The 12,260-nt window shown below is 41.7% G+C and overlaps 1 protein-coding gene across 2 annotated transcripts in view; it reads left to right on the top strand.

Annotated features, from left to right (window-relative positions):
* Positions 1-12,260, top strand: part of STAG3 (STAG3 cohesin complex component) — a 1,426,160-nt gene that overhangs the window by 916,603 nt on the left and 497,297 nt on the right. The gene's annotated exons all lie outside the window — the stretch shown is intronic.

Below are 12,260 nucleotides of genomic sequence, written 5' to 3'. Positions count from 1 at the left end.
CCATGCAAACCAAAACCCTTTGTAGCTTCCTCGCCTGGATGGATGATCATATTTTCCATTGTCAGTAGTACTGTTCTTCCATGGAATCACGATTCTTGGTTATTCTACATAGTCAGTCTGGCAATAATTAGAAGGCAAAATTCATTGTTTGAGGTTACTAATTGAAGCAAACACAAGGAGATGTTGGACGGAGTGTTGAAACTTTTCAAATACTCACCCCCAGTCACAGATCTGGGTTAACTCCATCTTCATTCTTTAGCTCACTTTGCCACACTAGTTCAAACACAGCTATATGCAAATCAGTCTTGACCCTTTGCCTCATGGGAACAGTCCAGCCCAAACTGCCAAGCCATGTCCTCCCTGGACTGGAAACTAGTACAATGATGGATTCAACCCAGATCTGTGATTGGGGGTGAGTTTCTGAAAAGTTTCAGTGCTCCATCCATCATCTCCTTGTGTTTGCTTTGTTTGCTTTTGTATGCCCAGACATGGGTCCCTTGCTCACTTTGCCACTGGATTCAATCTAGCCTGGCTGATGAGGGGTGTTACCCGAAACACCCATCCAAGGATGCTTGTTTCCGGTTCAGGGAAGAACTTGCTTGCCAGTTCGGGCTGGACTGTTCCCATGAGGCAGAGTCAAGACTGATTTGCATATAGTTGGGCCTGAACTGAGAAGGCGAATTGAGCTAAAGAACGATGATGGATTCAGCATAGATCTGTAACTGTGGGTGAGTGTCTGAAAAGTTTCAGCGCTCCGTCCATCATCTCCTTGTGGTTACTTGCATGAATCAAGCATTTGCAATGCAATAGGTCTCGCATTTGCGAGAGTTTAAGCTATTGGCATTGTAAATGACAATGCCTTTTATTTATCTGTTTTGATAATCATTTAGAATACCAATTGCTCAAACTCTTGTAAGTGCGTGACCTATTTCATTTCAAAGAAGTGTCCGTCATTGTCCTGGGCTGCTTGAAAGTGAAAGCCCACAGGGCGCGCTGAATGTTGCAGGAAAGCATGTTGTACCTGCAGCAGGAGAAACTCATTAAAGAAAATAGTGCATACAGACAAAATAATACATACCCGGTAACAACAGAAGTAAAAGGGGCAGTCCTCATGGGAGTTCACAAATGAAGACAAGGTGGTACTAAGGAAGGACTAACAAGCCTAATAACGAATTAGAAGCCAGCATTTAGAAAGGACAGTGACACAAGCCAATGAAAAAAATGGGCGGAGAGTGAGCAGAGTTTCAAGTCATACTCTAATACAGGATTCTTAGTTTAGATTCCTTATTTAAGTTAGTGTGTGTACGCATGTATGTCCATGATATCATTCCTCAGGAGTGTTTGTTGCAGAACAGCCTCATTCATATAAATGATAATTTCTCTTTTGATCCCATCAACGAAAGATTCTGAGCCTCTTCTGTCAAGACAAGAAAAATAAGCAATGTGGGAGTGTGAAGAGATTCCAAGTTGGATCTATGTTTCATTTAATTTTAAAATAAAGCAGCTACTCAAAGGCAATAGCTCCCATTTGTTGCATTCAGAAATATGTTTGGGCTTAGTAACTGATGTGCTGTGATGGGTGTGTCTTATCTACTTGTGACTTAACACTATAATCTGAGAGGTAAGCTATTTTTGGGGTTTTCTGAACATACTTAGTGGATGGGCAAGGTTACCATATGCACTCTGTTAAGTAACTCCTGATGTATGTAAATCATTGGTGATGTGAGACAACCTTCTATTTTCCTACTTTTCACTTTTCAGGGAGGGATGAATACTGCCTTGTTAAAAAGTGTGTGAGAAGACGTCATTGCTTATGGTTCCATTCTCTACTGCTCCGTAATGTTGACAGCATGGTATCACCATCTGATGAAGTCCAGAAAAGGGTAAAGGCTTTCATTCCATGATGGTCATCTGGACTGGGGCAATTGCCGTAGGCAAGGCTCCATACTTTCACTGTCTGGTTAGCTAAAACTCCTTAAAAATATCTTATCTTTTTTTGTTTCAAGTACTTGGGCCAAAATTAAGAACCATAAACATCCCTGTTTCCTAGTAGATAATCACACAGTTTTTTTTAACTTGACCTACTCAGGAAAAAAGTGATAATCTATATAGTTCTCTTGATTTATGAGCGTTGTCGTTGAACTGCTAATTTGCAACTGCCAGAAAAGGCAAAAAGATATGTGGTTAGATAGTAACTTATTAGGTGTAATCCTATAAATAACCACTTCTAGTGAAAAGTTATGTTTTATTAAGCTTTGAGCCGATAGCAGAGGGAGAGTACAGCCCCTTATTAAATAACATTTAACATCCTTCAACAACAAAAGTTAGAAATCATGCACTGTACTGGTATTTTATTTAACTAGAAATCATAAGCCAGAAATGAAATCCTGCTGAAAACGAATGCCTATAACACTAGCGAAAGGAAACAATGGCAGTTGTCTTCTAAGATTTGTAATCTAATGCCAGTGAACTGAAAGCTAACTAAGTCCGAGTCAGTGGAACATCAGGAACTTAACAGGCAACTAATTAGCTTTATATTATCGATCTTTCAGAGGTACCTATTAGTACTGAAATATCTAGATTTCCCGGACTCTAAAGTATCCAGTGCACACCTAGCGTAGGACTCTGATGCAGTCACCTGGACTGCACAAAGAACCTAGATAAATGTAATACATTGTTCAGAAATTAGAGAAAATGAAAGAACATGGCTATCACAAAGAAAGCCACATAACCCTTCATTAAGAGCACTACAGTGAACAGAAGATAAAGTACTAGAAACGCACACAAATCTGGAAGTTTAAAAAGCTAAAACTTTCAAAAAACATTTTTGGAAGAGAATACAAATGTAAACTCCTGATTTGTTTTGTCATCTTATAAAGAGTAAGAATGAAAGGGGTGGGGCGAGTGGTGAAAGTGGAATGCATGTGATAACCGATTCTGGGAGGTGAGAAGGTGAAGATGGAGTAAGAATGATGATAAATAGTTAAGAGAGCTTACCAAAATGTAATATGCTACTTTCTGTTTTTCCGTCAATTCAATCTTTATTCGTGTATGAAATATCCATAAAAGCACATGTAAAAATACCAGCAACAATACAGATTATTATAAAAGAAGAACAATATAAAAACAGTGAATAGATGAGGACTATCCAATTGCATTAGGGGACTTCAATAACATACATATGTTAAAAGGCATAATGTCCAAAACAACAGTGTTAAGAATAACATTGAAACGTAGAGAGTTTATGACCATAACAAATAGCGACATGTGCTAATAGGTACAATCAAATGTTCAACAAGAAGCCGCTTATTATAATAAAGTGCAATCAGATGTAAACCGTTTTAGCAGCATAATATAAAGTGCAATTTAGTATAGACTGTAAATGTGGTCTGGCATGCGAACAACCCTTTCTTTTGATACTCCATACCATGAAAACATTTACGACTAACAAGGTGTGCTCGGTAACACTTCGGTATGTTAGAGAGTGCTCATGGAAGGACGTGAGTGAACTGCCACTCTCAGAAAAGAACTTAAGGGAATGATCAGATCGTCCCTCTCAAGCTTAAGAATTTCCAGATAGACTCTTCTATAATCGATGTTGGCAATTGCCTTAAAAAAGGGGATCAGATGTTGTTTAGTGTATTTGTTTTATAACAGTTGCCGAAAAATAACAAAATGTGACAATGTTTGGTTACTACAAGTACCACAAGGGCAGGACATTTGCTCAAGATTGATGTTAAAGGCCAAAGGGAAGCAAAGTGTGTATTTGAAGGTGCTGGCCTTAAGGCGAAAGAGCAAACTTCTCTCTCAACGACCTATGTTTTTCAGAAGATACTTGGATGGCATATAGGATCGGGGGCTATTAGCATCCACTAACGACATATACCTAGCAACTGATGATTTTGAGAGCTCTGTAGCATATCTTGCATTATTATATAATTCATATAGGGCGTACTTGAGGGTCTTTTTATTTATTCCGTCTAGATCAGTTGGATTTAGGAAAATATGTTCTAGGTTTACGCTGCTCAGACTTTTTCTGACAGCAGCAAGCCAGGGTTTTCTCCCTCCCATTGTCGCATATAAGACAGTCTGCTATTATATCCCTCGTCAAGGTTGCCTTGGCGGGGCGGGACCTGACATAGTTTTCTATATAATACAGATTCCTTATGACACACAAAGGGTGAGGAGGAAATTGGGGGCCCCCAAAAGTTTCCGGCAGAATCTGTTTTCCTCTCCCTGGATTCCACTGCAATTTGTAAAACCCCAAACTTCTGCGCCGTATGTAGCAGTGGGAATGCACTGTGTTTTACAAATTTTGATTATGGATAATACCTCGGCTTGTTTGGGTTACGGAAAGCTCAAGATCGAATTAGTGGCTTTAAAAAATGTACTTCTACGATGGCCGGCATGGGCTGCCAAAGAGCCATTGGCAGAAAATACTAACCTCAAATATGGGAAAGTGCAAGTGTGTAGTAAATGTTCAATGCCTGAGGGTATTAAGTTAATAAGGTGCTTTTTTGGGCCACGGGTCATTATAAAAGATTTTTTTAAATTAGTGCAGAGGTCTAAATCAGCCTTAAAAACTACAAACCCCCTAACTAATTTGTAGTACGTTTGGAGTGCGGCCCATTAGGACTGCATCATCCGCATACAGTAGGGCGGGGAGTGCGTTACCATTGATTCTCAGGACATCATTAGTAAGTTCTGACAGTACATTATGTAATTCATTAATATAAAGGATAAATAGGAGCAGGGCCAGTACGCACCCCTGCCTGACCCCTATGCCAATATTGATGTCCCTTGAGACCTCTCCGTTGTTGCTGATCCTCATCCGTGCCTTCAAGTCCCTGTGCAAGTAAGCTATAAAGTGGACTAGAGCCTCATCCAGCACATATTTTAAAAGGACCACCCTTAAACGTGACCTGTTGACAAAGTCAAAGGCTGAGGTAAGGTCCATAAAAGCTCGGTAGATGGGCGACCTCCGGGCTATCGTATATTTGCCAACAATCAGTTTTAAATTAAGGCACTGTTCCCAATTTGCTTCTAAAACCTAGGTGACACTTATTTAAAATATGTTAATTTTGTTAAACAGGATCATCCCGAGAATCTTCAGTGCATTGTCAATCAGGGAAATCGGTCTATAGCAGCTAGCTTTGGATCGGTCTCCTTTTTTAAAGATAGGCACAATGATGTTGGTAGACCAAGTGCTCGGAATAAAAGTGCTTGTTAGATTATTAAAAACATTAAGTAAAAGGGGCGCCCAGAATTCAGATTTATGTTGAATACGGTCGATAGAAGGCCCATCAGGGCCGGGGGCCTTATTACCTCTACTTCTAACATGGATATAGTAATCTGTGAGGCGACATGGTTATTTAAAAAAAATCCTCATTCCGGGGTGGAGCAGTGTAAATCTTAGAAAAGTGAGCTTCCCAGGCTTCACTGGTTTTTTCAGCTTATGTAGGTGACGGTAAGGCCCATAGACCCCATATCTTTAACTGGTGCCCAAAAACCATATCCATTATTGAGTCTAGCGGCACAGGCAAGATTGTCCCAGCGTTCTTTTAAGATCACATCTTTTAGTTGCCTGGCCACTTGTTTGTAGTGGAACCTCAAAGATTTAACAAGAGTTGCATCCCTTGGTGTTGCTGCGAGTGCTACTCAGAGTTCTCGGTTTGCTCATGAGCAAGTACTGTTAAACCACCTTGGGTTCTGTCTGGTGTCTGATGCAGGCCTGGAAATCAATTGTTTAATGCCAGCACACAGACGGCTGAACGCATTAATTGCCTCTGGGTTGGGGTCACTAAATGACAGACAAGTATCGATGAGCGATGGATGGGCTTTTATCATTTTGGAAAACAGATTTTTGTTATCAATACCTTGCTAAATCCCTCTTAATTTATCAGTCGAGGCCACTAGATTGCTTGCCCCGGGCTCTTTAGCAAGACTCGGTCTGGGGGCGAATCTAATCGTAGTTAAAATTGGGTTGTGATTGCCCTTCACAGTGGGTAAGACCTCTGCCTTTAATAAAAGATCTTCTAGTGAAGCAGATATAAAAACATAATCAATAGTTGAGGCACAGCCGCGACCCCTATATGTGGGTTTTAAATTATTATCAATTTGGCATACAGCCGCAATTTCCATCACATTGAGTAGGTTATGATTAGACAAATGGTCTTAAAGTTCCATCCCCCTTTTGCATGGAAACTCATGAGCCAAAGGTTCGGTAGCTATTTCTTTTTCCCTTGGGATCCTGACATTAAAGTCGCCACCAAGGCAAATTCCAGCTAAGTTATGAATGCCTTTTGACTTTGTAAATTGCTAATAAAATCAAACAGATTGATAACATTTATATTGGGTAGGGTTACAAAATCATTTTTGTAAAAAATAGTCAATCCTGGCTGTCTAAACCGGGCAAGGCAGGAAACCTGTTATGCATTGTATGCGGGGAAATTACAAAAGTATCTGACCCCGAGGTTGGTTTGTAGTAAAAACCCAGAGGCAGTGACGAAATATGAGTTGGAGAAATGTTATTAAATTCCTGTGTCATCAAAATCGATCTTACCAGTGACGGATGTCAAAAATTAATGACAGCACAGTCTCCCTCAATATTCTTTTGTGGGGATCCGACTCACCCTACCCTACCCACCATTATGATGTCGCTAATATTTGCCACTTTGAACCCTTTATATTTGACAAGCCAATCAGCTCTTTTGTTCTGCAGTTGGACTCAAATCAGTCTGTTTTTTTCTTGAGGGGGAGGACACCTGCTAGGACGTAGGGACAAGCTGCTGGTAGTAGATTAAGGACATCTCTGCTGATCTCGGCAGACAGCCTGGTGTCATGGTTTTTGATAGTGGTGGTGTCGCTCAGATTATTACGCCCTCAGAAGGCTAAATATCTGGGGTTAGTGGTGGCAGCATGATTAGCTGGATGAGTATGGATATTAGTGCTGTTAATTCGCCCTGTGGGTAATATAGTTTTCTGAGCAGAGATGGATTTGGACGAAAGGCTTTCCTTTGCTTTACTACAAGTTGCACAGGCACTCTTGAGGGGAGGGGTTATAGGAATCGGGGTTTGCCGTTGCAGTTTCAGATTCTCTACGCTAGAGGGCTGTAAGTTCTGAAAACACCCACCCCCGGTGTGGTTGTTGATTTAAGAGTGCTAGTATGTGTGTTTGATGTATTTGTCAGTGACTCCAAGCGGTCTAGTCGTTTCCAAAGTGCAGTAAAGTTCTTATCCACAAGGTCTCTAATACCCTCATATACCATGTCCACTATTATATCAATTGAGATGTCGTCAGGTCTGAGACGAGTTGAAGGAACTGCTATAAACTGTGTGGTGCTCACACGAGTATACCAGGCAAGTTGAATGAGTATTTATTCATAAATATGCTGAGCCACAAACAGAGCAACCATCAGGAAAATTAAGGAGCTGCCAACTGGCAAAGTTGGAATCCCTGTCACAGAACTCCCACTTGGAATCCCTGTCACAGAACTCCCACACAGTGAGATTCTAGTCCAGGGGGATTCCATAAACAAGCACAAGATACTACATTGGTCTTCCCAAAAAAATAAAGAAAATACAACGTAGAAGAGAACATAGCAAAAAAACACATCGGAAGTCGGAAATGATAAAAGAATGGAACCAGGGAAAAACGAAGATAGAAAAAATCAAAGATAAATAGAAACTAATGAAAAAGAAGAGAGATAAAGATGAAAGAGTAGTCTAAGACTAAGCAAAAACTAAAGAACTTCCAAGTAACAACATATCTATTTTATATATCGAAAAGGAACATTCTTAACTCAAGCACTACTCCTCAAGGCAGGCTGGCCCGCACAATCTGAGTGTAAAACATCACTTCTACTGTTGCTACCATCACCGACACCCATCCCAATGGAATGCTCTTTTGCCAGTGAGCATTTTGTAAGCAAGCATTTGTTCCACCACTGTCCATTTACAAGCTTTACTGAATCCCCTCTCGCGTCCACAACCTTTAATGGTGAACTGAACTTAGAAATACCCTTCTAAACATGGACAGGCTTCTTCACACGGACCCAATCGCCCAAATGTATGTCAATACCTTTGACCTTCTTAGTGGAGTCGAAATACGTTTTCTGCTTACTTTGAGTCAGCTCTACACGACTCCTGACTCTATCATCTGACCATTGTTTACCTTTGACCCACTTGCTCATCCAACTAGGACAGAAAACAGTGGCCGCTCTCCGACCACGCAATAACTCGAAGGGTGAAACGCCAGTTGTTGAATGTGGAGTAGTGCGATAAACCCATAGCATACTTCTCACAGAGTTGGACACAACACATTTATTGGCTAGCACCCACTGTATGCACTCTCCAAGCTCCCTGTTCATACGTTCGACCATTGGTCTGAGGGTGGTACAATGAACTCTTACGGTGTTTTACACCACAGGTGTGCAAAAAAATCCTCCACCTCAGCGGCAATGACTTGTGTGCCATTGTCTGTAACAAAAAATTCAGGAAAATCTTCCTTCAGAAAAATCTCATTAAGAAACTCAACCACAGATCTTAAAGACACTTCTGTCACAAACTTGACCTCAGGCCACTTAGAGTAATAATCCATGAGGACCAATGCAAACCTAGATGAGGTATCAAGTGCATGAAAAGGACCAACAATGTCAAGCCCAAGTTTTACCCATGGTGCAGACGGCAATTCAGTTGGAGAAAGAGGAGGAGTACCCAACTTGGCAGCTTTGTCACAACTGGCACAAATTACACAAGACCTCACAATTTCATCAACATCTCTGTCCATGAAAGGCCACCAGAAGGAGAGACACACCCTTTTCTTTGTCATGGTGGCACTTAAATATCCTTCATGGGCATGTTTCACAAAAGCAGTTCTCATAGACAAAGGAGTTACCAGTTTGTCCCCTCTGAGCAACAACCCATCTTCAATGGTGAGTTTTGAACTCAAAACTAAGACTCCTCTCTTTAGGCCATCCCTTCTCCACATATGTCATAACCTAAGTTATTGAAGGATCAATACAAAGTGCCTGACTCCACTCATTTTCTAAAACAGCACACAATTGAGGGAGATCCGCAGCTGCTACAATAAACTCTTCCTTTTCCTCCTCCCCTGTGTCCAATTCCCTTTCAACAATGTCGGAGGAACGAGAAAGGAAGTCTGCACACCCATTTTTGTTGGCAGGAATATATTCAGCACAAAAGTCAAATTGTAATAATTTCGAGGACAGGCCTGCGATCCTCGGTGTAAAAAGACAGAATCTTTTTCCCCATATTAAGTTCCTAAACTTCATTACAGCCCACCAACACGCCAACAACTCCTTTTCAATAACAGAGTACTTACTTTCAGATGGAGATAATATCCTGGAGGCAAACCAAATGGTTCTAACGTTCCCTTCCTTCCTTCTGAAAAAGAACAGCACCCAAACCGTCATTGCTAGCATCAACTATAAGGGTACATGTAAGGATGGATCACATAATGTTTAAGTACATTTGGTGAAGTAAGTTGTTTTTTGACCCATTCAAAAACACTCCGACATTCACCACTCCATTCAAACGCAACGCCTTTCATCAACATTCTTGACAGCAGTCTTAACCTGCTTGCAAACTCTGATATAAAACGACTTGAGACCCGCCTTGCAGAAGGAGCCTTTGACTTGACAATAGTGTCAACTAAATTTGTCTTAGGAAGGATGCCATTTTCATTGACAGTATGTCCTAAGTTTTCAACCTTCTTGGTCCTGAATACACATTTGTCTCTACGCAACACAACACCATCTGCTTGGAACCTAGACAGGACCTCTTTAAGAACAGTATCATGAAAAACACTATCTGGTGAAAAAACCAGAACATCATCTTGGAAAACAGATATTCCCTCAATACCTTTCAGCATAACTGACATGAGTCGCTGAAACACAGAAGCTGCTGAAGAGAGTCCAAATGGCATACAAACATATTGGAATGTTCCAAAAGGGGAAACAAATGCAGTTAGGTGTCTTGACTCGGGGCCAATTCTACCTGATGGTAGGCAGATGCGAGGTCCAGCTTCGTGAAAATCTTAGCATCTTTCAACCCTGCCAACAGTTCATTTATATTTGGAAGAGGGTGAGCATCTATCCAGATTTCCTTGTTGAGACAGCGAAGATCAACACAGACCCTAAGTTCACCATTTTGCTTGCGAGCAACTACTAGTGGGGACAACCATAGAGAGGACTCCACTGGTTTGATGATCCCTTTGGCACACAAAGAGTCCTACTCTTTTTTCTAGATCTTGCCGGACACTAAAAGAGACATTTCGAAGTTTGTGTTTTACAGGCTTGGCACTGTCCTTCACAACAATCTTGTGTTGGAAATCCTTAATTTTACCTAGTTCCCCAGAAAAAAACATGTGGAAACTGGTTAAGACTTTCCAGATCAAGATCATCCCTCACTGCAAGAACCTGCTCTGAAGTGCCAGGTCTGAGTACCATCCCAAACAGGCCCTGGTGAAACCACCCCAAGATGTTCAACCCTTTGTGAGCTACATACAAGTTTCCAGCTATCCTTTTCCCTTTGAATTCTAAAACGTCTTCAGTGTACCCTGACAAATGTATTTCTTGACCTTCATAGGAGACAGCCTTTCGATCAGGAGGAATTAAAGGTCTTCATGGCCATGTCGCATTATATAGCACTAAAGTAATCATGGAGATATGAGCCCCAGAGTCCACAAGTAATTTCAGAATCCGATCCCCAACTAATATTTCAACATAAGGATCTTTACACATTTCAGGATTGCCAACAATAACCCCATCATCATGTACAACAACAACCATCTCACTGAGATCTCTTGTGACTGATTGATCATCATCACCAGACATTCCCCCATCTATAACACACTTTACAGTGGAAGGGCATAATATTGTTCTTCCTTTGCTAGATTGGCAGACTTTGCCAAAGTGTCCAGGCCTGTTACAAATGTTGCAAGTCGCAAATCTGGCAGGACCAGTGCTTTAAATGGAAAAAAATAAGTGCAGGTACTCATTAAATTGAGCTAGGGGCGTGGTAATGGGCGTGGTTAGAGGCGGGGTGAGACATGTTGATACAAAAACACTTTTGTTGAGTTTTCATTTTGCCCTTGATAGTGGTCTCAAACTTTTCATATGTGCAGAAAAGGGCAATTACACCATTTGCAGGACATACCAAAACATGAGAAATGTCCGGAAAAAACCCAAAATGTGCTAACTCATTACACAAAATGAATGTCAAACACCACATGTTAATAGTTCCTTGTTTCATAATAGTTGCAGCTTTTTAATGTCATACTGTTCCTACTTACTTGCATTTGGAGCAATCCTTTTATGTTCAAGAGTACACCCACATACACACAAAACAAGTATTCCACGCATTTCTTTTCAAATACCTCCTGAGTGTCCCGCTTCTCTTCCACTCTGATTTCATTTCTCTCTCACACACAAAGAAGCAGGCAAACACTCTCTACCAGTCTTCACATCCCTAACCTCTCCATCCCTTCCCCTCACTTCTCTCCCATTTTTATCTAACTCCGTCCCACTCTCTTTACCCCACTTGTATCCTATCATTCTCTACCATTATTCTATTTCTCTGTATCTGATCTTACTCTTTGAATAGCTGTCCTGATCTCTTCCCCATCTCTATCTGCGCTTACCCCGTCTGTCTATCTTTTTCCCCTTTAAACTCTTCTCTGCTTCTTCTATATCGGTCCCTTCACTCTTCACCTTCTCTCACCCCATTATCCGCCCTCTCCCCTCGGCAGAAGGCCCCGCAGTCGGGAAGCTTTCAGTGGCAGACTGCGATCACTGCTGTGTCATGAGCATGTGCAGAGTCCAGTAGGGTAGAGGTCAGAGACAGTACAATACTGGCCTCTGATGGGAAGGTCAGTAGATCGCTTCTCACCTCACCTGCAGACCAGGGAGTCCGCGTAGGTAATCCCCACCACCAGCATCTCATCCACGCCCCTTAAACACACATTGTCACAGCAGGCGGGCGGGGTGGGGTGGATTCCCAGGGGCAAGCGAGTCAGGGAAAAGACAGCCAGACCCCAGTGAGAGGCTAAGAGGTGAAAAGTACCCTTGTTACCTGGGTTCTTAAGTGGCCACTCCTGGGCAGGCTCCCCCCACCCCCGCACACACACACACACACACACACTCATTCAGTCTGCACACATCACTGCGCTGCGCCCCAGGTAGAAAATGTCTCATACGCCATCTAACAAGACGTCCCAGCATGGAGGCTCGGCAGGGGGT

This window comes from Lissotriton helveticus, chromosome 12, assembly GCF_964261635.1.
Source record: "Lissotriton helveticus chromosome 12, aLisHel1.1, whole genome shotgun sequence".
In the NCBI taxonomy this organism is placed as follows: domain Eukaryota; kingdom Metazoa; phylum Chordata; class Amphibia; order Caudata; family Salamandridae; genus Lissotriton; species Lissotriton helveticus.
The sequence above is the reverse complement of the archived record's forward strand: the minus strand, read 5'-3'. Positions and strand labels throughout refer to the sequence as shown.